This window comes from Nerophis ophidion, linkage group LG02, assembly GCF_033978795.1.
Source record: "Nerophis ophidion isolate RoL-2023_Sa linkage group LG02, RoL_Noph_v1.0, whole genome shotgun sequence".
NCBI classification, from domain to species: Eukaryota; Metazoa; Chordata; class Actinopteri; order Syngnathiformes; family Syngnathidae; genus Nerophis; species Nerophis ophidion.
This window is the reverse complement of record NC_084612.1, coordinates 44798844-44826410: the sequence shown is the minus strand read 5'-3', so window position 1 is coordinate 44826410 and position 27567 is coordinate 44798844. Positions and strand designations below refer to the sequence as shown.

Here is a 27567-nt window from a genome sequence, read left to right as displayed (position 1 = left end):
GCGCCGCGGTAAGCGTGGCGGCCAGCTGGTGAATGTTAGGGCACTCCTGGCCCGGCTTCCCGTGGCTTCCCGAAGGAGGAATGGTGTGGTATTCGGTCTCCTCCTGCACCCACGCTCGCTCGATCCCCATCGGTTCCTGGCTTGTTCATATTGTTGGTTTGGAGGATGAGGCTTGCCGCCGTCGCTCCTGCTGTCCCCGCCGCAGGAGGTGCATAGTGGATTCCCGCCACCTGCGAGCTGTGTGTCGGGCCCCAACTGGATTAGCTGCACCCTTGGACGTGCTTTCCCCCGCCAGGTTCAGTCTTGTGAACGCAAGATCTTTGACAAACAAAACGTTTATCCTGAGGATTTCTTCACTTCCCTCAGACTTGACTTCCTCTGTGTGATGGAAACATGGCTGAGAGCCGGTGAGACCGCCCCTCTTAATGAACTTCTGCCTCCGGAGTGTTCCTACTTTAATTCTCCGCGGTCGTCCGGCCGAAAAGGAGGAGAATTAGCAGTCGTTTTTAAAAATGACTTTAAATGCCGTCAGATCCGCCTGCAATCCTCCTTTTCAAGCTTCGAACTGTGCATGTGTGAACTGGGTCTTTCTGATGCCGTCCTGTGTGCCGTCGTCTATCGACCACCCAAGTACCACAAAGACTTTATAACTGACTTTTCTGAATTTCTGGCTAAAATCCTGCCCAAATATGATCGTGTCCTTATTGTGGGTGATTTTAATATTCACACCTGCTGTCCAGACGAGTCGCTTTCCAGGAGCTTCCTGAATGTAATTGACTCTTATAACTTTGTACAGTCTGTGTGTGGTTCCACACATGAACGCGGGCATACACTCGATTTAGTGCTCTCGTATGGTTTGTGTGTTTTTAATTTGGACATTTGTGACGCTGTGTTCTCTGATCATATGCCGATCCTGTTAGATATTCCCACTCAGTGTCCGGTTAAATTGTGCGCATGTTTAATTCTTCGTCTCCTGCTCTGTTCTCCTCTATTTTTGCGACTCTTTGTGATGAGAGTCCTGCAGCCTCTGTATGTCTGAATACTGAAAAGTTGGTTTCTCGGTTCAACTCTATTTGTTTACAAACACTGGACATGATCGCTCCTTTCAAATGCCGCCGCTCTAAGCCACGCCTCAGCCCTGGTTGAATGACGTCACTCGTGCAGCTAGGCGTAAGTGTCGGATAGCAGAGAGAAAGTGGAAAAAAGACAGGCTGCATGTGTCCTTTGCCATTTTTAAAGAAAGCCTGCTTTCCTTTCAGATGACTGTAAAAGCAGAGATAAATATATATCTATCTCAGATTATATCTTCTAACTGTAAGAAGCCCAGAGTTCTGTTCAAAACTATTAACACTGTCATTGATGCTCCCAACTCTGTTGGTTTTGATGCTTCGTTTGAATTCTGTGAAAATTGTCTCCATTTTTTCACTGAAAAAATTGTGTCAACTAGAGCCAGTTTATCCAAGCCTTCATATGACCCTTCTGTTCCTCTGCATTTCTTTTCTGTTTTCCATCAGTTTGAGCCCCTGTCCTTTTCTTTTTTAAATGACACAATTAGTCATATGAAGCCCTCTAGTTTCCCTGCAGATGCCCTCCCACATCGCCTGGTTAAGGAGGTACTTTCTACTATTGGATCAAATGTCTTTAACATTATTGAAATTAAAAAGTACCAATGATTGTCACACACATACCAGATGCGGCGAAATTATTCTCTGCATTTGACCCATCACCCTCGATCACCCCTTGGGAGGTGAGGGGAGCAGTGGGCAGCATTTATGGTGATTTAACCCCCAATTCCAACCCTTAATGCTGAGTGCCAAGCAGGGAGGTAATAGGTCCCATTTTTATAGTCTTTGGTATGACTCAGCCGGGATTTGAACTCACGACCTACCGATCTCAGGGCGGACACTCTAACCACTAGGCCACTGAGTAGGTGGATGGCCACCGGGTATAGTAGCCTCTCTTTTGGAATAGTTCCAGCAAAGTTTAAACATGCAGTGGTACGATCTCTACTTAAAAAACCAAGCCTCGACCGCTCTCTAACCTTAGACCTATCTCTAATCTTCCATTCATTTCCAAAATATTAGAGAAGGTTGTCAGTTATTGCCCTTCTTAGAGGATAATGGTATCACTGAGCTGTTCCAGTCCAGATTTAAAGCCCTCTACAGCACAGAGTCAGCGCTTCTAAAAGTTTTTAACAATATCCTCCTGTCAACTGATTCTGGTAAATATGTCGTCCTGGTTGGTGCTTTTAGATCTGTCTGCTGCGTTCGACACCATCGACCACGCCACCTTAATCACTCGTCTTGAGAACTGTTTGGGTATTAAAGGCGTTTTATGTCTTCCACAGCTCCTTCACCACATGGGGTCCCCTAGGGCTCTATCCTTGTCCCAATCTTATTTGTGCTCGACCTTCTCCCCCTTGGTTCTATTTTTAGGAAGTATGGTATTGCATTTCATTTTTATGCCGATGATTGCCAGATCGATTTTCCCATGGCACAAAATAACACAGTTCAATGTGTCATTGACTGCCTGCACGCCATCAAGGCCTGGCTTTTAGCTAACTTCCTGAGCCTAAATGAAGACAAAACAGAAGTTATGTTGTTTGGTCCAAGTCGCTCTCCCTCCCCCAACGTTGACCTCGGCATTCTGACCCCGTATCTCAGCGACGGTGTCACAAACCTGGAGGTAAACTTCGACTCAGATTTTAAATTCAAAAACAAATCAGCAGCGCCGTTCAAAAAACGTTTTATGAATTGCGCCAAATAGCGAAAGTAAAACTGCTTCTATCAGGACATGATCTCGAGAAATTAATCCACGCCTTTATCTCGAATCGTTTAGACTACTGCAATGCCCTGTATGTCGGCATTAGCCGGGCCTCCCTCGCCCGCTTGCAGCTCGTGCAGAACTCTGCTGCTCGTCTGCTAACACAGACCCGCAGACGTGAGCACATCACACCTTCGCTGGTTCCCTGTGCGTTACCGAATCAGTTTTAAACTCCTCCTATTTGTTTTTGAATGCCTAAACAACCTCGCGCCAACATATCTCTCCGACCTCCTTCAGCCTTACTGCCCCACCCGATCCCTAAGATCAGCCAATCAGCTGCTACTGACGGTCCCTGACACAAGGCTAAAGCTTAGAGGTGACAGAGCTTTCGCTTCTGCTGCTCCCAAGCTCTGGAACGACCTACCTCTGAGTGTTAGACAAGCCTCCTCTCTTCCTGTTTTAAATATCTCTTAAAAACATACTTTTATTCCATGGCTTTTAACACTGAGTAATATCCATCCTGCAATGGCGCCCAATTATACACCTGCTGTGAACCTGTTTTTATGTTTTTATGTTTTATTTATTTTATTGAATTGCATTTATTTATTTATTATCATGTTCTGTTTGTGTTGTGTTGTGTTTGCTCGGTTTTCGTTTTAACCTGCCCATTGTACAGCACTTTGGCTACCCCTGTGGTAAATTTTAAATGTGCTATATAAATAAAGTTGATTTGATGTCTATTATCAAGTCTGCCATGATTAGAACACACACGTGTTTGTTGCAGGAAGTTGGATATACATTGTTATGGGAACAGAAATATGCGCCCAGGAAATAATTAAACTTAAAAAGACCAAAATACGGTAAGTATTGTACATATTACATGTTACATTTTAGAGGGCTTTTTGTCACATTGGGGTTGCACGATTTTGCAGTAGTCGTTACCCCGAGATGCAGATGGACGTCAGGAAGCAGCATGCAAGTAGAGAAGATGATTTGATCAAATACTCAGGCCAAATTTCTGAAATACAAAACCTGCAGATGGCAAGAGAAGCTACGGCAGAGCTTAGCAAAAAGACTAGCCTAAAAAGGAACCAACGTAAATGTTGCGTGTTGCAAATAAGACTGCCAGGCAGAGTGTGGCGCAAGGCAGGAATAAATAGCTCTCTGATTAGGGACCGGGAGCAGGTGAGCGCCATGACCACTGAGCTGCCCTGAGTCAGATGACACAGAACTAATCACCACTTAATGAAATATCAAACTAAACATCCAGCCAATGAATCATGACACTTTAAGGCTACAATGGTGACTCCCATTTGCCACATCTTGCAAGCGTTTTTTTTTGTTAATCATCTTTAGAATCCTGTTATTGTCTTTCATAACGATTGTAAAGGAGAGACAAAATTACAAAAAAACAGTGCAGTTTCAATTTAACACAGAGAGAACACCTGTTGGAAAGCAGTTATTTGGAGTTGTTAAAAAAGTAAAATAAGGACCACCAAACCACTCAAATTAAAAGTATATATCATCACTGAACTAGTAACATTTCTGTAATTTTTAAGTTTGGGAGTTGTTATAAGAATGTTGTTGCCAAAACTTCAGGAAGTTTAGAAGTTCTGTAGTGTAAATTCTGAAAAAGATGATGTTGTACATAAAATATTTTGAGGGATAGCCTTTATATATTTTTTAAAACTCTTATTTGTGTGTTATACTTGTGTTATGTTATACTTAGCAGTGCAATTAGATACCTTTATCACTTGAAAAATATTATATTATTTTTCCTTTAGTTGGTTTTAAATCTTTGTGAGGTGCCATGTGGAAAACTCACTGAACAGTTTGTATCGCTGTACAGTAATTTGAATACATTAAAACAGTTATTACCAAACCTAAAAAAATCTACAGTGAGGCTTGGAGCACAAACAAATGCTCCATCATATTGAAGACTTTGTAAAAGTCTTAGAATACTATGAAGTCTTCGTGTTCAATTAGGTAAGTCCAAACAAGGTGAATACTTTTCATTTCCTTCAGGAGTTTGTTGTGATGTCACGCTCGCTCTAATCTATGTAATTTCAACCAATTCCAGGGAATATGGCCTTGTAACGTTGTCCAATGCATGCAATCTGAATCTGTCCGGGTAGATCGAAGCCTCCACATCCAACCAGGGCCCTTCAAAGCCCGTCTATCCAGCTCTACAAAAGGCCTAGAAAAGGCGGGCCAAAAATAGCCTGTTCCTGAGCAACCCGGACAGCTTACCGCGGCTGTCTGGTCATCCCTTTCTGCGGTCGAAACACAAACAAAAAGAAGATACCCCTTATAATCGCAAAGTGAAATGCGCAAACCCTCTTTGACGCATCCAAGGAATCCACCCGTCACCGCAGGAGAACAGCAACGATTGCCCACAAGCTGAGAAAATACAACGTGTAGATAGCTGCACCCATCGAAACCAGTTTTCATGGCGAGGACTCGCTAACAGAAGTTCTGGAAAGGGCTATCTCCAGACTCTCGCCGCCTCCATTGGTATGCTTCGCTGTGGTGACCACTCTGCTTAAAAAGCTGCCAGAAACACCAACAGGCATCAGCGAAAGGCTGATGACCTGGCGGATTCCCCTCACAAAAGGTCGACATGCAACTTTCATCAGCGTATTTGCACCAACCCTAGATGTTAGTGAGGACGTGAAGGGCAGCTTTTACAGCACACTGGATTCCGTCATCCAGAAGACACCACCTAGTGACAAATTTCTGCTAATGGGCAACTTCAATGCTCATGTGGGATCTGGCTACGGGCTTTGGGAAGGCGTACTTGGCAAACATGGCATTAGCAAGCTGAATGACAATGGTCTCAGACTACTAACACTCTGTGTTCAGAGCACCAACTTGTCGTTACCATTACCATCTTTCAGCAAAAAAACAAACTGAAAACCTGCTGGCAGCATCCAAGATCCAGACACTGGCTGGCGTCTGCTGGATTATATAATCACCAGACGAGATGACCAGAGAGAGTTCCAGATCTGGATGGACCACAGGTTGATTTGATCAAAAGTCAACCTAGAAATTTGCCCGCAGCACCACAAATAGGCGTCCAGCAAGAAGTTCAACTGTGGTACCCTTAAAGGGGAACATTATCAAAATTTCAGAAGGGTTAAAACCAATAAAAATCAGTTCCCAGTGGCTTATTTTATTTTTCGAAGTTTTTTTCAAAATTTTACCCATCACGCAATATCCCGAAAAACGGCTTTAAAGTGCCTGATTTTAACCATCGTTATATACACCCGTCCATTTTCCTGTGATGTCACAGCGGAAAATAACAGAGCTGATTTGACTTGGTGTGTGTAATGTGTTTGAGAAAATGGCAAATTACTTCCTGTTGTGACGTCACGGGTGAAAGGTCATTGCTCCGACAGCGAACAATTGAAAGGCGTTTCAATCGCCAAATTCACCCTTTTAGAGTTTGGAAATCGGTTAAAAAAATAAATGGTCTTTTTTTGCAACATCAAGGTATATATTGATGCTTACATAGGTCTGGTGATAATGTTCCCCTTTAAATCCATCCCACCCTTTCACCATCTTAGAAGCTGACTTGCAGCCAAACTGCACAGCATCCAGGAAAGCTCTTTCATCGAGGACACATACACTACCTGGAACACACTGTGTTCGTCTATCTACCGTGCTGCTAAAGAATCAATGGGATTCACCAAAAATCGTCACCAAGACTGGTTTGACGAAAACGCACCTGGCATTCACAACCTTCTAAAGGAAAAACGCAAGGCACACTCAGCTGCTCTTGCCAACCCTCAATCAGCAGCCCTTTGGAAGAAGTTGTCCACTATAAAGCAGAAGCACAAAGAGCTCTATGGCAGATGGAGAACGATTGGTGAGTCAAGAATGCGGAAGAAATTCAATCCCTTGCAGATGCCAACAACACGCATGGCTTCAAAAACATCTATGGGCCCGGGAGCAGAAACATCACACCTGTCAGATCTGAGGATGGCACCACCCTCATAAAGTAAAAACAACACATTCTAGAACGTTGTGCAGAGCATTTCAGCACTGTACTAAACCAACGCAACCCCAAAGACCCGACCATCTTAGATGACTTCCCCAGCTTCCCTTCTGTCCCTCAACTTGATGAAGCTCCTGAATTTCATGGAGTCCGGAAAGCAATCAATTGCCTTAAAAACAATAAAAGTGCAGGTTGACTCCATCCCAGCTGAAGTATTCAAGTGTGGAGGTTACCTCCTCACTCACCTGCTACATCAGCTCATCTCTGCCATCTGGATAACTCACAACTCACTTTGCCGCAAGACTGGAAAGATGCCACCATTATCACCATGTATAAAAAGAAAGGTGATAAATCGTTTGTGACATCAGCAGAGGTGTCTTACTTCTTTCAGTTGCAGGCAAAATCCTGACAAGAATCATGTTCTCCGGACTGGCTGTGCACATTTCTGAGGACATCTTGCCAGAAACCCAGTGTGGATTCCATAAGGACCGTAGCACAACGGACAGGCCAAGGTGGTTTGCATTGGTGGACAACTGTCCGACCACTTCGATGTCAAGATTGGAGTGAAACAAGGATGTGTCTTAGCCCCCGTTATTTTCAACATATTACTTACCGCAGTCACCATCATTTCCCATAAGCATCTGAAGAACATGGATAGAGTCGTCATTAGTTTCCGCCTGGATGACAACCTATTTAACATCGGGCGTCTCCATGAAACCACCAAGACTACTGCCCTTCAGGTCTGTGAACTGCAGTATGCCGATGACTGCACGCTGATTGCTCTCACCCCCGACTCCCTTTAGAATAACTTCAATGTGGTAGCTGCCACCTACAGAGCTGTCGGTCTTCAGCTCAACATCAACAAGATACAAATTGTCCACCATCCGAGTTCTGCACATATATTCCAACACTGGTCTTCTACAAACCCTGTTTCCATATGAGTTGGGAAATTGTGTTAGATGTAAATATAAATGGAATACAATGATTTGCAAATAATTTTCAACCCATATTCGGTTGAACATGCTACTACAACAACATAATTAATGTTCAAACCGATATTTTTTTTTTTTTTTTGTGCAAATAACCATTAACTTTAGGATTAGATGCCAGCAACACGTGAAAAAATTTGGGAAAGGTGGCAATAAATACTGATAAAGTTGAGGAATGCTCATCAAACACTTATATGGAACATCCCACAGGTGTGCAGACTAATTGGGAACAGTTGGGTGCCATGATTGGGTATAAACGCAGCTTCCATAAAATGCTAAGTAATTCACAAACAAGGATGAGGTGAGGGTCACCACTTTGTTAGCAAGTTGTCGAACAGTTTTAGAACAACATTTCTCAACGAGTTATTGCAAGGATTTTAGGGATTTGACCATCTACGGTCCGTAAAATCATCAAAAAGTTCAGAGAATCTGGAGAAATCACTGCATGTAAGCGATGATATTACGGACTCTTGATCCCTCAGGCGGTACTGCATCAAAAACCGACATCAGTGTGTAAAGGATATCACCACACGGGCTCAGGAACACTTCATAAAATCACTGTCAGTAACTACAGTGGTTTGCTACATCTGTAAGTGCAAGTTAAAACTGTACTATGCAAAGCCAAACCCAGTTATCAACAATATCCTTAGACGCCGCCGGCTTGGCTGGGCCCGAGCTCACCTAAGATGGACTGATGCAAAGTGGAAAGGTGTTCTGTCGTGTGACGAGTCCACATTTCAATTATATTTGGAAACAGAGGACGTGGTGTCCTCCAGAACAAAGAGGAAAATAACCATTTGGATTGTTATAGGCGCAAAGTTCAAAAGCCAGCATCTGTGATGGTATGGAGGTGTATTAGTGCCCAAGGCATGGGTAACTTTACACATCTGTGAAGGCACCATTAATGCTGAAAGGTCCATACAGGTTTTGGAGCAACATATGTTGTCATCCAAGCAACGTTATCATGGACGCCCCTGCTTATTTCAGCAAGACAAGTGTTACAACAGCGTGGCTTCGTAAGAAAAGAGTGCGGGTACTTCACTGGCCCGCCTGCAGTCCAGACCTGTCTCCTTCCAAAATGTGTGGCGCATTATGAAGCCTAAAATACGACAGCGGAGACCCCGGACTGTTGAACGACTGAAGCTCTACATAGAACAAGAATGGGAAAGAATTCCACTTTCAAAGCTTCAACAACTAGTTTCCTCAGTTCCCAAACGTTTATTGAGTGTTGTTAAAAGAAAAGGTGATGTAACACAGTGGTGAACATGTCCTTTCCCAACTACTTTGGCACATGTTGCAGCCATGAAATTCTAAGTTAATTATTATTTGCAAAAAAAAATAAAGTTTATGAGTTTGAACATCAAATATCTTGTCATTGTAGCATATTCAACTGAATATGGGTTGAAAAGGATTTGCAAAGCATTGTATTCCGTTTATATTTATATCCAACACAATTTCCCAACTCATATGGAAACGGGGTTTGTACATGAACAATACCACTCTGAAAACGCACCACATTTCAAATACCTTGGCAGTGTCTTCGCTGACGGCTGTAATGTTGACGCAGACATCCAAGCCTACAGCAATCGAGCCTCCACCGCATTTGGTCGCCTAAGATCCCGGGTCTTCATCAATAAGAACCTGAAGACAGCGACCTGGGCAGCAGTATACCAGGCAGTATGTGTGTCCACACTACTGTGTGGCTCTGAAGCATAACGGCGACACATCAAATCACCAGAAGCCTCTCACATCCGCTGCCTCAGAAGGATTCTGGGCATCACATGGAAGCACCACATGACCGACCCAGAGCTCTATGAGCGTACCAACTGTGCTTTTGGCACTCAGACAACTCCGCGTGCTAGGTCATGTGATCCACATGCCTGCACCCCGTCTTCCACGACAGGTCCTCTACGGTCAACTTCAATCTGGCCAGAGGTCTGCGGGAGGGCAACGTAAGCGCTTTAAGGACCACATGTAGGTGCTCCTCAAGAATTGCAATATTCCTCCTTCAAACCTGGAAGGTATTGCAGCAGACCGAGACCTCTGGCGCTCCTCCTGCCTCTCAGGTGTCTCCCATCTGGAGGAGAAGACAACCTAGCGACGCGCAGAGAAACGCAGACAAGGGCATGAGCGGGCTGCAAGAACTACCCACCCAGGTTCAACACACACACCTGCCCCACCCGTGGAAAAATGTGTGGATCAGCAATTGGTCTTCACAGCCACATGAGGTGGCACAAGCGCATCAAGCGCTAAATACCCCATTTCCTCCCGGGAATTATGAAGTACTCTGCAAAGGGGTGAGGGAAAAGGGGCCGCTTGTGTACCATGTGTGGGTGTGTGCTTCAAATAGACGCTGGTAGAGGGATTAGGCCTCTATCCACAAATTGGTTCCTGGAACCTCAGGTTCCTGGATCTGTAGGTGTTTGTAGAAGTGTGGAGTTTGTGTTTCCACCGTATTTCACTGTTCATATGTCTGATGACATATGGAGGAGTGGTTTCCTATATTTCTACACTGATACCATGTAAATAAACATACAATATTGGATCAGTTATTTTACTAAAAAGTAAGTAAATTAAATACAAAGCAAACATATATAAATGACGTGGTTTAGAAAATAAAGTGTACCAAATTGTTTATAGAAAGTCACACTTTTGTCCAACATTTGTGAGGGTCAAGTCATTCCTTTTGGTCCATTTCATATATAATAAATGTCAGGGTTTATCTCACACCAACAATACAAAAGCATTGGCTTTAGCGTTAGCTTGTTAGCATGAGAATTCTGTTCACTCGGGTTAAAGCTAATAACTACACAAATAGAGTGTCACTGACTCCTTTTACAACACTTAATGAAGTAAATAGTTAATATTTGATGTTATTTACCTTCATTCCACTTGTGTGCTGCCTCCTTTTTCACCCACAAGTCAGAGTAGAAAGCAGCTTAGTTCCCCTGCTTCGAGTCTGGCTTCATACTCCTTGGTAAATACATTTATAAGAGTTTGTCATCTTCTTGTAACTTTGCGTATCAAAATTAAGTTTGTAAAAATAATAAACAAAGATAAACTGCATATAGTTTAAAGACAACAGTTGATTAAAAACACTGCATTTCACTGATCAACAATCTTCTGCACACAGATGTCCCAAAAACTTCCTGCATTTCGATGTCTCCTTTCGTTCTTCTTTCTCTCCGTTGTATAGTTTGCTGTCATAGAAATACACAACAAATAAGAAGTAAGTCACCCCGTATTTTCCAATGGCAGTCGTGTGATTGAAAAATAAGTTTTAGGAACGCCCCCAACTGAGTTAAGTGAAGTTAACGTAACTTAAAACACAGTTGGGGGGCGTTACTAAAAAAAAAAAAAAGTCAATGTCCCAACGATTGTCACACAAACACATACTGCATGTGGTGAAATTTGTCCTCTGCATTTGACCGATCCCCATGTTCACCTCCTGGGAGATGAGGAGAGCAGTGAGCAGCAGTGTGCGCCGCGCTCAGGAATCATTTTCGTGATTTAACCCCAATTCCAACCCTTGATGTTGAGTGCCAAGTAGGGAGGCAATGGGTCCCATTTTTTTGTAGTCTTTGGTATGACTTGGGTGGCCGGGGTTTGAACTCACAACCTCCCAGTCTCAGGGCAGACACTCTAACCACAAGGCCACCGAGCTGAACTGTGTTCAACCAATTAGCGTTCGACAGTGCAGCACGCCCCCGAAAAGGGTTCCTGATTGCTTAGAAAATTCCCACCTAGCGCCGAAAGGTTCCTAAAAAACTACATTTACCCAGGTAGTTTCTGGTGGAAACACAGGGGGAGCTTTATTTACTTGAGTAAAAAGTAAATCTTCCATCAGTGAAAAGGGGTTTCTTGTCTTCTACTCCTACTGTGAAAAAGGAGTTTTGAAAGTTTTTCAATTATGACTGATTATAAAAAAAAGCTCAAGATAGGGTTAGGAAGGGGGTACCTGGAGCAAAATGAAATAGTTGTAAACATTTTTTAAATACAATTGGAAAGGGCTACTACAATAGCCCAGCAGGCACAAGAAATTGATACAATGCTGATAAAACGTACATGTCCTTTAAAACTGAAAAACTATTGCAAAATAGTTGTATTTGTAAATTGAGACCACATTGGTGTCTAACATAGGATCCACTCGGTTGGTTTGAAAATAACCAAATTTCAATGATCAAACCAACATCACATTATCCATTTTCTACCGCTTATTCCCTTTGGGGTCGCGGGGGGCGCTGGTGCCTATCTCAGCTACAATCGGGCGGAAGGCGGGATACACCCTGGACAAGTCACAACCTCATCGCAGGGCCAACACAGATAGACAGACAACATTCACACTCACATTCACACGCTAGGGCCAATTTAGTATTTCCAATCAACCTATCCCCTTCACAACATGACATTGAATAAACATAGTTGAAAAGCTTGTTGTATCAGCGTTGTAATTTTGTTGTAGAATTTTGGTTGGACAATGACCAAAATTCAATGGTCAAATCAACGTCAGAACCCAACATTGAATAAACGTCGTCAAAAAGCATGTTGTTCTAACGTTAGGTTTGAGTTGCTCAACATCAGGACCTAATTCAAAAAGTTCTCAACGTTGTTTTGATGTCTTGTGCCTGCTGGGAGGACATGTGAGGTAAATGATAAAGAGCATGAGAGGTATTAGAAAAGACACACAGTACCCAGTGATCAAAGAGGATGTGATAGCAATGTCTGTCAAGGAAAATGCAGAAATAGCAAAATCATTAGTGAGATTACACAGCTTGGAAAATTTGATAGAAAGAGGTACACGTGGTCAGTAGGAAACAAAACAGATTACCCTGTTGGTCTGTATGGTAGAAAAGATATAGGAGGTATAAATGGATGTTCAGTTCACATTAGATGAAATGAGAAGGGCAATACTACAAGCATCACCATCTGCTCTGGTTAAGGACATGTGTTACGTATTGCATGATTCTGCAGGTGCAATTAATAGCTGCCATGAAAGTTCTAGGAATTTACAATAAAATATGGGAGGTTGCAACTCTGCCTCAATGTTGGAAAGAGCTGGTGATTGTCCCGATTAGAAAGCCAGGGAAGAATACTATCCTGAACCATTGAAGGGCCTTTGCTCCGACCTCCCACTTAGGGAAAGTCATGGAGAAGATGATAACTGAGAGGCTGGTGTATTTTGGGGAAAGTAATAGGATTCTATCTGCACACCAGAGTGGGTTTGGGGTAGGAAGGGGAACTATGGATCCTGTCACATGTCTAGAAGTGGATACAAGGAAAGCTCAGTTTAATAAAGAGTCAGTGTTGGCAGTGTTTTTGATGTAGAGAAGGCTTACGACATGGTCTGGAAAGAGGGTGTAATTAACTGTAAACGTGTCAATCCTAAAAGATCCGGAGGCCAGCAAACAGTTTGTACCTCTTTTAATGGTGAGTACACACAGGCAACAAAAAGCGATGGCGGTATAAATTACTCAAATCTTGAAAAAAACAACAAAAGGGCAATGGTGGCAAAATTACTTACACCATGAAAAAAAAACTGAAAACACTGGTGCCAAAAACTACTCACATCAGGAAAATCCATCCATCCATCCATCCATCCATTTACTACCGCTTGTCAGTTCGGGGTCACTGGAGCCTATCTCAGCTGCATTCGGGCGGAAAGCGGGGTACACCCTGGACAAGTCGCCACCTCATCACAGGGCCAACACAGATAGACAAACAACATCCACACTCACATTCAAACACAAGGGCCTATTTAGTGTTGCCAATCAACCTATCAACAGGTATATGTTTTTGGAGGTGGGAGGAAGCCGGAGTACCCGGAGGGAACCTACGCAGTTACGGGGAGAACATGCAAACTCCACACAGAAAGATCCCGAGCCCGGGATTGAACTCAGGGCAACTCAGGACCTTCGTATCGTGAAGCGCATGCACTAAATACAGTTGACTACAAAACAGGGTACATTGGGCAAGGCAGGAGACTGGCCAGACCTGAAGAAGGCGAGGTAACAAAGTAGCGTGATCAAAAAGGTAGTGAAGCTCATGGGCGTGGGGAACACAATGAGAGATACCAGTGGATACCAGGCCAATCAACCTTAAATAGCAGCTGAATAATTAGGATCAGGTGCTGCTAGTCTTTGAGCCACAGCTAAAATGCAAAAGAGAAAGAGAAAGAGAGAGAGAGAGAGATAGAGAGAGAGAGAGAGAGAGAGAGAGAGAGATTGAGAGAGAGAGAGAGAGAGAGAGAGAGAGGCGAGGGAACAACACCACAATGTCCAGAATATGTCATAATTAAGTTAGGGTTGATTAGTATCCCGGGTCAAACTTTGAGATGGATTAAATATTTTTTTTTTCTTAACAGGTATATTAATAGGAGGAGACCCTGCCCCAAGTGGAGGAGTTCAAGTACCTAGGAGTCTTGTTCACGAGTGGGGGAAGAGTGGATCGTGAGATCGACAGGCGGATCGGTGCGGCGTCTTCAGTAATGCGGACGTTGTACCAATCCGTTGTGGTGAAAAAGGAGCTAAGCCGGAAGGCAAAGCTCTCAATTTACCGGCCGATCTACGTTCCCATCCTCACCTATTGTCATGAGCTTTGGGTCATGAGCGAAAGGATAAGATCATGGGTACAAGCGGCCGAAATGAGTTTCCTCCGCCGGTTGGCGGGGCTCTCCCTTAGAGATAGGATGAGAAGCTCTGCCATCTGAGAGGAGCTCAAAGTAAAGCCGCCGCTCCTCCACATCGTGAGGAGCCAGATGAGGTGGTTTGGGCATCTGGTCAGGATGCCACCCGAACGCCTCCCTAGGGAGGTGTTTAGGGCACGTCCAACCGGTAGGAGGCCACGGGGAAGACCCAGGACACGTTGGGAAGACTATGTCTCCCGGCTGGCCTGGGAACGCCTCGGGATCCCCCGGGAAGAGCTAGACGAAGTGGCTGGAGAGAGGGACGTCTGGGCTTCCCTGCTTAGGCTGCTGCCCCCGCGACTCGACCTCGGATAAGCGGAAAAAGATGGATGGATGGATGGATGGATGGATGGGTATATTAAGGTTGGCGTTGGATCCGAGCAGTCGAAAATGTACCGAGTGGAAAATTGTGCTCCCCAAGTGAGTGTGATTGTCCTCATTTTATTTTATTTTATGGTCAATGATATCTCTGAACATGTTTAAGGCAGTATTGGGAGTTCATTATTTGCAGATGATGGATCTTCATGGAAAATGTTTGCCACATCACAAATAAAATAAAGTAAGTGTCGTGGAAGAAAGGGATAATCGCTGGGGTTTTAAGTTTTCAGTGGAAAGACAAAAACAATAGTGTTCACGCGAAAAAAAAGAGTTCTTACTCGCATTCCATTGTACGGCCAAGCAATAGAACAATAAAAATGAAAAAAAAAAGGAATTTAAGTTTTTGAGTATGTGGATGAACGCTAGGCTAACATGGAACGCACATGTCGTCAGCATTAGGCCCTTTTCCAATTGTGGGGCGCCGTAGCTCTGTTGGTAGAGCGAGACACTTCATCCACCTGCTCCCGGTGCCACCCACATTGGTTTAAATGTATTTTAGATATCGGGTTTCACTATGTAAAGCGCTGTATAAATATAGTTCACTTCACTGCCATTGCAGGAACTTTTTCAGGAACTTCCCTACTTATAAATGAAGTTCCCCCTGTATTTTCCACCAAAAACTACCCGGGTACATTTAGTTCTTCCGGAACCATTCAGAGTTCATCCTAGCTGGGTGGGACTTTTCCAAGCGGCCAGGAACCTTTTAGATAATACTGTCTGTGTATATTTACATGGTATCAGTGTAGAAATATAGTAAACCACTCCTCCTTACGCCGTCAGCCTGATTTGTATAAACTACCCTGAACTGTGAAATGCAGTGGAAACAAAAAACACATACCTCTACAGCAGTGGTTCTTAACCCCAGCAGTTTCATATGCGCACTGACCGAACCCTTCTTAAGTGAAAAAAAAATAAATATATTTTTTTCAAATTCAAGTCAAAGTTCCATCAATCCGTTTTCTACCGCTTATTCTCTTTGGGGTCGCGGGGGGCGCTGGTGCCTATCTCAGCTACAATCGGGCAGAAGGCCGAGTACACCCTGGACAAGTCGCCACCTCATCACAGGGCCAACACAGATAGACAGACAACATTCACACTCACATTCACACATTCGGGCCAATTTAGTGTTGCCATTCAACCTATCCCCAGGTGCATGTCTTTGGAACGCAGTCACGGGCTGAACATGCACATTCCCAGCCCGGGATTGAACCCAGGACTACTCGGGACCTTCGTATTTTGAGGCAAGACGCACTAACCCCTCTTCCACCATGCTGCCCCAAATCAAGGTTATGTTTTTTTTACAAAACAAAACCAACACAGTGCATGAACTCACAACAAATTACACACCTGCAAATCAGATGGAAAATTAGAGGGAACATTGTTTGGGGGTATCCATAATACTCTGTAGGGAGAAGTTTTTATTTACACCATGAGTCGGGTGTGTCTTGACCTACGCGGCAGAGGCTCCGCCGAATGCCTGAGGCCGAACCCCTAGGGTTCGATCGAACCCAGATTAAGAACCACTGGTCTAGGTCCAGAGTATATAAAGTCACCATAAAAAAATGGACAATGAAGGTGACCTCCGCGGCAGAGGCTCGCCGAACCCCTGAGGCCCACTCACCGAACCCAGGTTAAGAACCACTGGTCTAGGTCCAGAGTATATAAAGTCAGCATAAAAAATGGACGAGGTGACCTCCGCGACAGAGGCTCCGCCGAACCCCTGAGGCCCACTCACCGAACCCCTAGGGTTTGATCGAACCCAGGTTAAGAACCACCGCTCTACAGGAACCTATAAGTCCAGGAACCTTTAAGTCCAGGAACCAGAGATTCCTGAACTTTTTGTGGAAAAGGACCAATTGTTTCCAGATCCAAAACAACATTTATTGTGATAAAATGTATGGCAGGAGTAGAGTGGGGCACCAGCAGAGCAGCCATGAAAAGGTTTTATATAGTTATGAAAAGGGCGATTTTAGATCATGGCTATATTGGCAGCAGCAAAAACTGTGTTAAAGAAAGTGGAACCAGTTCAGACACAATCACTGTGAGTGTGTTGAGGAGCTTTCAGGAGAACTCTTTCTGCACAACAGGTAGAGATGGGGGGAGATATCATTACAGTTGAGAAACAGAGTTGACTTTGCAGAACTGGGTTAGTCTCGAAGGTCACTCGGAAATGCTGCACCCAACAAGAAGGGTGATGTTAACAGTGCTGGGAGAGTGAGGGAGCTGAAGAATGATTGTTTAGCATGGAGCAGGAGAATAGCAGAAAACATGAAATTAACACAAATGCAGTTGTCTTTTCAAGAACGTTAACAGTTACTCCTCCATGGTTGTTCCCTATCGCTTCGGTGGATATACGGCCTGAGCAAAAGGCCAAAGGCTTACTGGAAGTGAACTTGAGTCTGATCATTTGTGAACGTGCATGACTCTCACCTTGACACCTTCAGACAGCTACAACCCTAAACCTAACCCCCTACCCCCACCACATCCCACCTCCGCAGATTGTAAATAATCAAATGTATATACTTGTTCTCATGCTTTCTGAGCTCACTATGTTTACTGCTCGCTGGACATATCCTACGTAGTGAGACTTACACTGTTACAATGTCTATTTCTCGGATGATAAACTTGTATGATGACTGCAATATGCTGATTGCTACCTAACCTACCCCCATACCCTGATTGTAAATATTTCAATGTATATACGCTTTCTCTCTGTGCTTCTTTGAACTCTCAACATTTACAGCTTGATGTACATACCATAAGAAGCTGAGAGCTACATTATGGTGTCCTTGTTCTGATGATTAACTTGTATGATGACTGTATTATGCTAAAAGTTTGTACAAACCCCGTTTCCATATAAGTTGGCAAATTGTGTTAGATGTAAATATAAACGAAATACAATGATTTGCAAATCATTTTCATCACATATTCAGTAGAATATGCTACAAAGACGACATATTTGATGTTCAAACTGATAAACATTTTTTTTTTGCAAATAATCATTAACTTTAGAATTTCATGCTAGCAACACGTGACAAAGAAGTTGGGAAAGGTGGCAATACATACTGATAAAGTTGAGGAATGCTCATCCAACACTTATTTGGAACATCCCACAGGTGTGCAGGCTGATTGGGAACAGGTGGGTGCCATGATTGGGTACAAAAACAGCTTTCCAAAAAATGCTCAGTCTTTCACAAGAAAGGATGGGGCGAGGTACACCCCTTTGTCCACAACTGCGTGAGAAAATAGTCAAACAGTTTAAAAACAACGTTTTTCAAAGTGCAATTGCAAGAAATTTAGGGATTTTAACATCTACGGTCCATAATATCATCAAAAGGTTCAGAGAAACTGGAGAAATCACTCCACGTAAGCGGCATGGCCGGAAACCAACATTGAATGACCGTGACCTTCGATCCCTCAGACGGCACTGTATCAAAAAACAACATCAATCTCTAAAGGATATCATCACATGGGCTCAGGAACACTTCGGAAAACCACTGTCACTAAATACAGTTGGTCGCTACATCTGTAAGTGCAAGTTAAAGCGAAAGCCATTTATCAACAACATCCAAAAACGTCGCCGGCTTCTCTGGGCCCGAGATCATCTGAGATGGACTGATGCAAAGTGGAAAAGTGGTCTGTGGTCTGACGAGTTGACATTTCAAATTGTTTTTGGAAATATTCGACATTGTGTCATCCGGACCAAAGGGGGAAGCGAACCAACCAGACTGTTATCGACGCAAAGTTCAAAAGCCAGCATCTGTGATGGTATGGGGGTGCATTAGTTTCTAAGGCATGGGTAATGCCTTCACATCAGTGAAGGCACCATTAATGTTGAAAGGTACACACAGGTTTTGGAACAACATATGCTACCATCTAAGAGCCGTCTTTTTCTTGGAGGCCCCTGGTTATTTCAGCAAGACAATGCCAAGCCACGTTCAGCACGTGTTACAACAGCGTGGTTTCGTAATAAAAGAGTGCTAGGAATTTTCAAAATGGGGTCCCATGGACCCCCATTTTGAAAATTCCTAGCGCCAACACTGCTGTCAACAGAGGAGAAAAAATGCTTTATTTAAATAAATATATTATTTATAAAGCAAGTTGAAGTATCAATGGCAAATTTTCATGTAGTCCCGGCCATGGCGGGACTACATGAAATTTTGTCAATTTTGTCAGCCTAATCCAACACAATTTCCCAACTCATATGGAAACGGGTTTGTATTTGTACCATGAATTGTTTAACGTGGACCCGACTTAAACAAGTTGGAAAACTTATTCGGGTGTTACCATTTAGTGGTCAATTGTACGGAATATGTACTGGACTGTGTAAACTGTACTTTTTCATATAATGTATTCTCTTTATTTGCAATAAACTAATAAACGTTTCAATAAAAAAATAACAACTATACTTTCAAAATAAAATCCACAATGTATCATACTGTGTTGGTTTGTACTTAGTAACGTCCCTTTCTGACAGAAAACGTCAAAAGTGAGTTATTAGCAAAGTTAATGACTTGGTATATTGTTTGAAGTGAGTCCTACATAACATAATGTGTAACAAACTGCTAAAGTATTTTCACCAAATTACTCAATTTGAAAGGTAATTGGATTGTGACTTGGTTTTAAATGAGCGAACGAGACATCATCATCATCATTTATTTTTATTCCTTTCATGAAAATGTATACTTACAACCCACGTACAATTGACACTTTCATTGTGTTTTTTTTGTTTCTTATACATTTCCACGATCAGAAAGGAACAGATGGAAGAATAATATTTTTATATTTAGCTGCCCCCCTTTCAACACAAATTACAGTATTTTAGATGATTTTAGACACATTATGGAAGCGGTGCTAACTTAAATACAACGTTCAACATCCGGGAACATCTAAGCAACATTATTTTGAAAAGCGTTTAACCGGACATTGCTTGTTATTTTCATCCTCTTGGTGATCCTGATAACAACTACCCGGCACCACAGCAAAAACAGGTAAAGTATTACTGCATTAAGAATTGCTCAATTGGTTTGAAAATGTGCTGAGTCAACACGGAGGCACTTCCAGCCTTGCAGTGTGCAATTTTTACTTGTCTGATATTGGCGAAGTTCACTTCTGGTGTTAGCTGCTAGCATAGGGTTGGCACCGCTAACAATAGCGAACCAGCTAACGTACGACATCGATTTAAGGTTGCATTTCTTCATTAACAAACAAGTGCCGTTCATCGAAATATTCATGTCACCCCACTAACTGTTTTTAAATCGCAGTTGCATGTGTAAATGATTACAAAATGCGCTGTTTGTGTTGTTGTCAAGACCAGGTACATCATGGTACGCCATTCCTCGTGCGTTTGATACTCGTCACGCAAGACCTCCTCGGTCTTTTAAAAAATGATCTTGATATGCGAAGATAGCGACTGAACTTTTTGAAACACGGCTATACGATGTTCCTAGTTAAAGCGAAATACTACGTACACAAATGTAACGTTGTACAGCCGATCTGTGAGTGGCGGACAGTGTGTCGTGTTGGGCCGTGACGTCACACAAGTAAAAGTTCCCTTATCTGTGATAACCATGCATCATTTCCTCTAACATACTTGGAGAAAACTTAGAACTTCCGGTTACGTTTTGAACTCCTTTTGGTTTAGAAATAAACTGGAAATATTTGCGAATACTTGGTTATAACGCAGAATTCATAAAAAACGAATAAACATATAAATAGCAAATGTAAAGTAGTCATTAGAGGTGGGAGTCTTTGGTTACCTCACAATTGGATAACAATTCAAGGGCCACAATTTGATTACAACATTTTTATTTATTAATCTTTAATTAGTAAACTGTATAATAGTATTATATTGTATGACTGCAGCACGGTGAGTATTATATACAAACCCCGTTTCCATATGATTTGGGAAATTGGGTTAGATGTAAATATAAACGGAATACAATGATTTGCAAATCATTTTCAACCCATATTCAATTGAATGCACTACAAAGACAAGATATTTGATGTTCAAACTCATAAACTTTTTTTTATTTTGCAAATAATAATTAACTTAGAATTTCATGGCTGCAACTCGTGCCAAAAGAGTTGGGAAAGGGCATGTTCACCAATGTGACACATCACATTTTCTTTAAACAACACTCAATAAACCTTTCGAACTGAGGAAACTAATTGTTGAAGCTTTGAAAGTGGAATTCTTTACCATTCTCGCTTGATGTACCACACATAGATAGATAGATAGATAGATAGATAGATAGATAGATAAATATAGAACTGGATAAACAGTTCTATATTGAACTGTTTATCCAGTTCAACATAGAACTGGATAAACAATCCAGTTCAATATATTTAAAAAAAGTGATGTTTATCCTGATTCCTTCAGGAAAATTAAAATTCCAACATTTTCGATGGGAGACATGTCTGGACTGCAGGCGGGCCAGGAAAGTATCCGCACTGTTTTACTATGAAGCCACGCTGTTGTAGCACGTGGCTTGGCATTGTTTTGCTGAAATAAGCAGTGGCGTCCATGATAACGTTGCTTGGATGACAACATATGTTGCTCCAAAACCTGTATGGACCATTCAGCATTAATGGTGCCTTCACATATGTGTAAGTTACCCATGCCTTGGGCACTAATACATACCAGCACAGATGCTGGCTTTTGAACTTTGCGCCTATAACAATCCGGATGGTTATTTTCCTCTTTGTTCCGGAGGACACCACGTCCACAGTTTCCAAATATAATTTGAAATGTGGACTCGTCAGACCACAGGACACTTTTCCACTTTGCATTAGTCCATCTTAGATGAGCTCGGGCCCAGAGAAGCCGGCGCCTTTCCTGTGTGTTGTTGATAAATGGCTTTCGCTTTGCATACTAGAGTTTTAACTTGCACTTACAGATGTAGCGGCCAACTGTAGTTCCTGACAGTGGTTTTATGAAGTGTTTCTGAGCCCGTGTGGTAATATCCTTTACACACTGATGTCGGTTTTTGATGAAGTACAGCCTGACGGATCAAATGTCCGTAATATCATCGCTTACGTGCAGTGATTTCTACAGATTCTCTGAACCTTTTGATGATTTTACGGACCGTAGATGGTAAAATTCCTAAATTCCTTGCAATAGCTCATTGAGAATGTTGTTCTAAAACTGTTTGACAATTTGTTTACAAATTGGTGACCCTCACCCCATCCTTGTTTGTGAATTACTTAGCATTTCATGGAAGCTGCTTTTATACCCAATCATGGCACCTACCTGTTCCCAATTAGCCTGCACACATGTGGGATGTTCCAAATAAGTGTTTGATGAGCATTCCTCAACTTTATCAGTATTTATTGCCACCTTTCCCAACTTCTTTGTCATGTGTTGCTGACAACAAATTTTAAAGCTAATGATTATTTGCAAAAAAAATATTTGTCAGTTTGAACATCAAATATGTTGTCTTTGTAGCATATTCACCTGAATATGGGTTGAAAATGATTTGCAAATCATTGCATTCTGTTTATATTTACATCTAACACAATTTCCCAACTCATATGGAAACGGGGTTTGTACTATGACTGCTGCACGGTGGGGCAGAGGTTATTTAGGACGTGTGCCTCAATACAGAGGTCCTGGGTTCGATCCTGTGTGGATGATGCATGTTCTCACCGGGACTGTGTGGATTCCCTCTGGGTACTTCGGCTTCCTCCCACCTCCAAAGGCATGCATCTGGGGATAGGTTGATTGGCAACACTAAAAATTGGCCCTCGTGTATGAATGTGAGTGTGAATGTTGTCTGTCTGTCTGTGTTGGCCCTGTGATGAGGTGGCGACTTGTCCGGGGTGTACACCGCCTTCTGCCCATGGGCAGGTGGTCTAGGCTCCTGCACCCCCCGCGACCCCAAAAGAGACAAGCGGTATACAATGGATGGATGGATATATTAGGTATTAAACTGTCATCCTTTTATGGGTTTATGGGTGCGAGTGTGCATATATGTATCTGTATGTATGTATGAAGACTAGATACATGAGAACTGTTTCTACGTGGCAAGGCGGCATCCATGATTGAATTTTCCTACCTTCTAAAACCACTGAATGACCACACCCTTAGCCCCCAGTCGTCATAAACTTTCAGTTAAGACGTGACGTCTATTTACTTTGGGTGAAAATGTTGCCGGTTTCTAGCAATATTATTCTCTCTCCTAAATAACTTTTTTTTTAATTGGCCCCTGGCACATTGTAAAATTAAAAAAGGGAGCGCAAAAAGATAATATAAATTTGAAACCCTGATGCTAATACTGTAACACAAAGCAGAGATGTAGGCTATAAAGCAGCATTAAGTTTGAAGAGTAAAGATGCATAAACTCATTTGAATTAGTGCTGTCAACATTTTGGATGGAGAAGTCGTTTCAGGACAGTCGTGCGGTCGCAGCTCATTATCAGTTGGGCTGCACAAGTTTGAGGAAACACCCAATTGCAAATTTTCCCTCAAATTTCGATTCAATTGGCAATTTTTATATTTCATACTTAAAAAGGCATAAAATGGCAAAAATAACGAGTGAAGGAAGACTTTTACTTCCTAGTTACTTTTAGACTGTCAATCAACATATTCTTGTTTCGTGGTACCACACATTAGAGCAATATCAATCAATCAATGTTTACTTATATAGCCCTAAATCACTAGTGTCTCAAAGGGCTGCACAAACCACTACGACATCCTCGGTAGGCCCACATAAGGGCAAGGGAAACTCATACCCAGTGGGACGTCGGTGACAATGATGACTATGAGAACATGATACTATGCAATAATGTACTTTAAAAATATTTGGCTTTATGCAGACTGACCCAGTTTTCGTTGACATCATTCTCTTAAACTGAATAAATAACTGATAAAAACAATACAGTGTTTATAAGTCTAAGTCTAATGTAATTATAATACTTCAAATAATTCAAAAGGATATAAACTTGTATTTGTCATTACTGTAGAATGTTTTACCATTGTACTTTATTTGGAAGAAAAATCACTTTGTTATCCTAAGTAAATAAACAAACAAAAAAATTAAATGGAGTCTCATTTCTGTTAGCTAAAATTTTAACTTAAATACATATTGATTATCCCAAAGTGCTTTTTTTCACAATTGAAAAAAATACATTGTGTGGTCTTCTTGATACCGTCATGTGTCAATGGCATTTTCGCTCGTTCGGATGGACAGTAGGAGCCCATCCGATTTGAAGCTGAAATAGTAGGAGTGTAACGGCAGGTGTATTTGTATTGAACCGTTTCGGTACGGGGGTTTCGGTTCGGTACGGGGGTGTACCGAACGAGTTTCTAATCTAAAGTCTTAACAAGCTGCTTTGCTTCTTATGCCTGTGTCAGCACTTGGCATTGTCCCACCCACACAACCATCTGATTAGTTACATACAAAGCGATAACAGCCAATCAGCAGTGCGTATTCAGAGCGCATGTAGTCAATGCTTCAGTATCGAGCAGATATGTGTTTAGCAAGTGAGCATAAGACAGCGTACTCTCCCCAAATTATGATAAACGACTCCCAGTCATCGTTTTAGTTGCATCACCATGAGCCCGTTGACGTTGTAGAAACTTAAACTGCAGCTCAGCTCGCTCGCAGTCCTGGCTTGAGGTCAAGGGTAATTAGCTTTTAGCGTAACATTAGCTCATTTTGCTGTGTGTGTGTGTACGTGCGTGTGTTAGGGGCAGTAAAGCCCTGTCTGTTTGTTATTTGACTTGAACTCCATGGTGTTCAGGGATGAATAGTCTCTCCTATTGCTATTGGACTATTTTTTCAGCTATAGTTACATTAATCATTAGTAATGTAGCAGCCTAGTTTTGAATGGCAGGGTCCCATGTTGACAAAAATATAACATTTACATAATAAAAATCAACTACTGGCTTCCCAAATGCTGTAATAAATTAAGCCTGATGAGTTGACCTGAAACTGTTTAATGTTGCACTTTTTATATGTAGAAGAAAAGTTTTGTCATTTTATTTAATCAAAGCAACAACTTGAGGCAGTTTAATGTGGATTAACGTGGGCAGAATTATTATAGTGTTCCCAATGTTAAAATGATAAAGCCATTGTTTACATATTTGGTAAATAAATAACCCAAAAATGTATATTTTGTTGTTTTCTTACTTTACCGAAAATGAACCGAACCGTGACCTCTAAACCGAGGTACGTACCGAGACGAAATTTTTGTGCGCATTTGTCTGACTTTGTGTTGCCTAAAATCCATTAATAAATGACGTTTGTTTGGTAATTAAATAAATAGACGGTATTACTAACCGTTTGGAATTTTTCCGCAAATTATCATTATCCTGTTTGCCGTGGTTAAATTCGAGCCCTGGCAAGAGTTTTTTTTTATGTTGGAGGCTAGGAAATGTCAGATGCATTGCTACAAGCACCTTTTAATGCATTGTTGCAGCTCAATGATTTATGAGCAGATCACGTAATGTGCATTTGCAAGATGAGCGGGTGTGGAGCGGCTTTTTCAGGGGGTGTGGCTGCAGTGTCGAGAACCGTGGGATTAGAGGATTTAGAGAGAGGCAGAGGCACGGGCGTGTTCAGGGGTTAAAATGCCTGCCTATTAGGGGGTCTGTTGGCCATTCTCTGTATGGTGGTGTAACTGATGTCATATTAATACTTGTTTTTTTTCTAATATTTTTGTGATCAAACAGTTGGTGACCCATGGCTTAAACTTAATAATAACATAAATAAATAAAAATACATTTGAGATACGACTTCCGTTTGGAATACCGTTGCAATGACCAGAACCAAAATGATTTGAGGATTAACCCGTTTTCACAAAAAACAATTTTGACACGGAGTACATGAACGACGGGTCGAGACATATACCAAGCAACTGAGAAGTAAGAGCTGTATAAGGACTGAGGTGGGTTGGTAAAGACGACGTGAGGTAGTATTAGCATTAGTAGCGGAAGCTAATCAGTGACGTTCGCAAATTAAAATACAAACAAATGGTGAAAGGAATGGCGGATGCGGAACAAATCAGGAGATAAGAGAATTACGCCAGGAATATAAAGGACAATTTGATGCATTCAAAGAAGGAATAATAAAGACGAACAACAGGCTAGACTAGGCAGAAAGATCAATCAGTCAATGTTTATGTAGCCCTAAATCACAAATGTCTCAAAGGACTGCACAAACCACTACAACATCCTCGGAAGAACCCACATAAGCCCCCCCCCCCCCCCCCCCCCCCTCCCCTAGGGAACCGAAAGCAATGGATGTTGAGTGGGTCTAACATGATACTGTGAAAGTTCAATCCATAGTGGATCAAACACAGCCGTGAGAGTTCAGTTCAAAGCTGATCCAAATCAGCAGCGAGAGTCCCGTCCACAAGAAACCATCCCAAGCGGAGTCGGATCAGCAGCGTAGAGATGTCCCCAACCGATGCACAGGCTAGCGGTCCATCCTGGGTCCCAACAAGCGGTCCATCCTGGGTCCCAACTCTGGACAGCCAGTACTTCATCCATGGCCATCGGACCGGACCCCCTCCGCAAGGGAGGGGGGACAGAGGAGAAAAAAGAAGAAGCGGCAGGTCAACTGGTCTAAAAAGGAGGTCTATTTAAAGGCCAGAGTATACAAATAGATAGATAGATGGATAGTACTGAGTTTTAAGGTGAGACTTAAATGCTTGTACTGAGGTGGCATCTCGATCTGTTACCGGGAGGGCATTCCAGAGCACTGGAGCCCGAACGGAAAACGCTCTATAGCCCGCAGACTTTTTTTGGGCTTTAGTAATCACTAATAAGCCGGAGTCCTTTGAACGCAGATTTCTTGCCGGGACATATGGTACAATACAATCGGCAAGATAGGATGGAGCTAGACCGTGTAGTATTTTATACATAAGTAGTAAAACCTTGAAGTCACATCTTAAGTGCACAGGAAGCCAGTGCAGGTGAGCCAGTATAGGCGTAATCTGATCAAACTTTCTTGTTCTTGTCAAAAGTCTAGCAGCCGCATTTTGTACCAACTGCAATCGTTTAATGCTAGACATGGGAAGACCCGAAAATAATACGTTACAGTAATCGAGACGAGACTTAACAAACGCATGGATAATGATCTCAGCGTCTTTAGTGGACAAAATGGAGCGAATACTAGCGATATTACGGAGATGAAAGAAGGCCGTTTTAGTAATGCTTTTAATGTGTGACTCAAACGAGAGAGTTGGGTCGAAAATAATACCCAGATTCTTTACCGAGTTGCCTTGTTTGTTTGGTTGTCAAATGTTAAAGTTGTATTATTAAAGGGGAACATTATCACCAAACCTATGCAAGCGTCAATATATACCTTGATGTTGCAGAAAAAAGACCATGTATTTTTTTAACCGATTTCCGAACTCTAAATGGGTGAATTTTGGCAAATTAAACGCCTTTCTGTTTATCGGTCTTTTAGTGACGATGTCAGAACGTGACGTCACCGAGGTAATACACCCGCCATTTTCATTTTCACATTACAAACACCGGGTCTCAGCTCTGTTATTTTCCGTACAAAACACCGCCAAGGCGCTGTTTTGTACTGTTTTTGTACTTATTGTTTTTCAGCTGTTTGTAAATGTTGCAGTTTATAAATAAAGGTTTAGGGGGGGGAGCTTCCGCGCATGCGCATTGCATACATCCAACAAATCGACGACTAAATTAAATGCCAACTATTTTTATAATCGAATTTAATCGATTAGTTGTTGCAGCCCTAATTTTAACATCTTTGACTGGCACAAAAGCTGGCTCTTGCTTCACT

At 42.3% G+C, this 27567-nt stretch overlaps 2 protein-coding genes across 5 annotated transcripts in view; one reads left to right on the top strand and one right to left on the bottom strand.

The window, feature by feature from the left end:
* Positions 1-9449, bottom strand: part of ccdc102a (coiled-coil domain containing 102A) — a 118369-nt gene extending 108920 nt beyond the window's left edge. Inside the window, exon 1 of the mRNA XM_061884477.1 lies at positions 9277-9449. The gene's annotated coding sequence lies outside the window, so the exon portion shown is untranslated. The remainder of the gene's footprint in view (positions 1-9276) is intronic.
* Positions 9450-19650: 10201 nt separating this feature from the next.
* txlng (taxilin gamma) overlaps positions 19651-27567 on the top strand; it is a 52231-nt gene continuing 44314 nt past the window's right edge. For 2 of the 4 annotated variants that reach the window (XM_061884432.1, XM_061884424.1), the window contains exon 1: positions 19652-19800. The gene's annotated coding sequence lies outside the window, so the exon portion shown is untranslated. Of the gene's footprint in view, positions 19801-27567 lie in introns of all 4 variants that reach the window. The other 2 variants (XR_009803809.1, XM_061884444.1) reach the window with 2 other exon arrangements.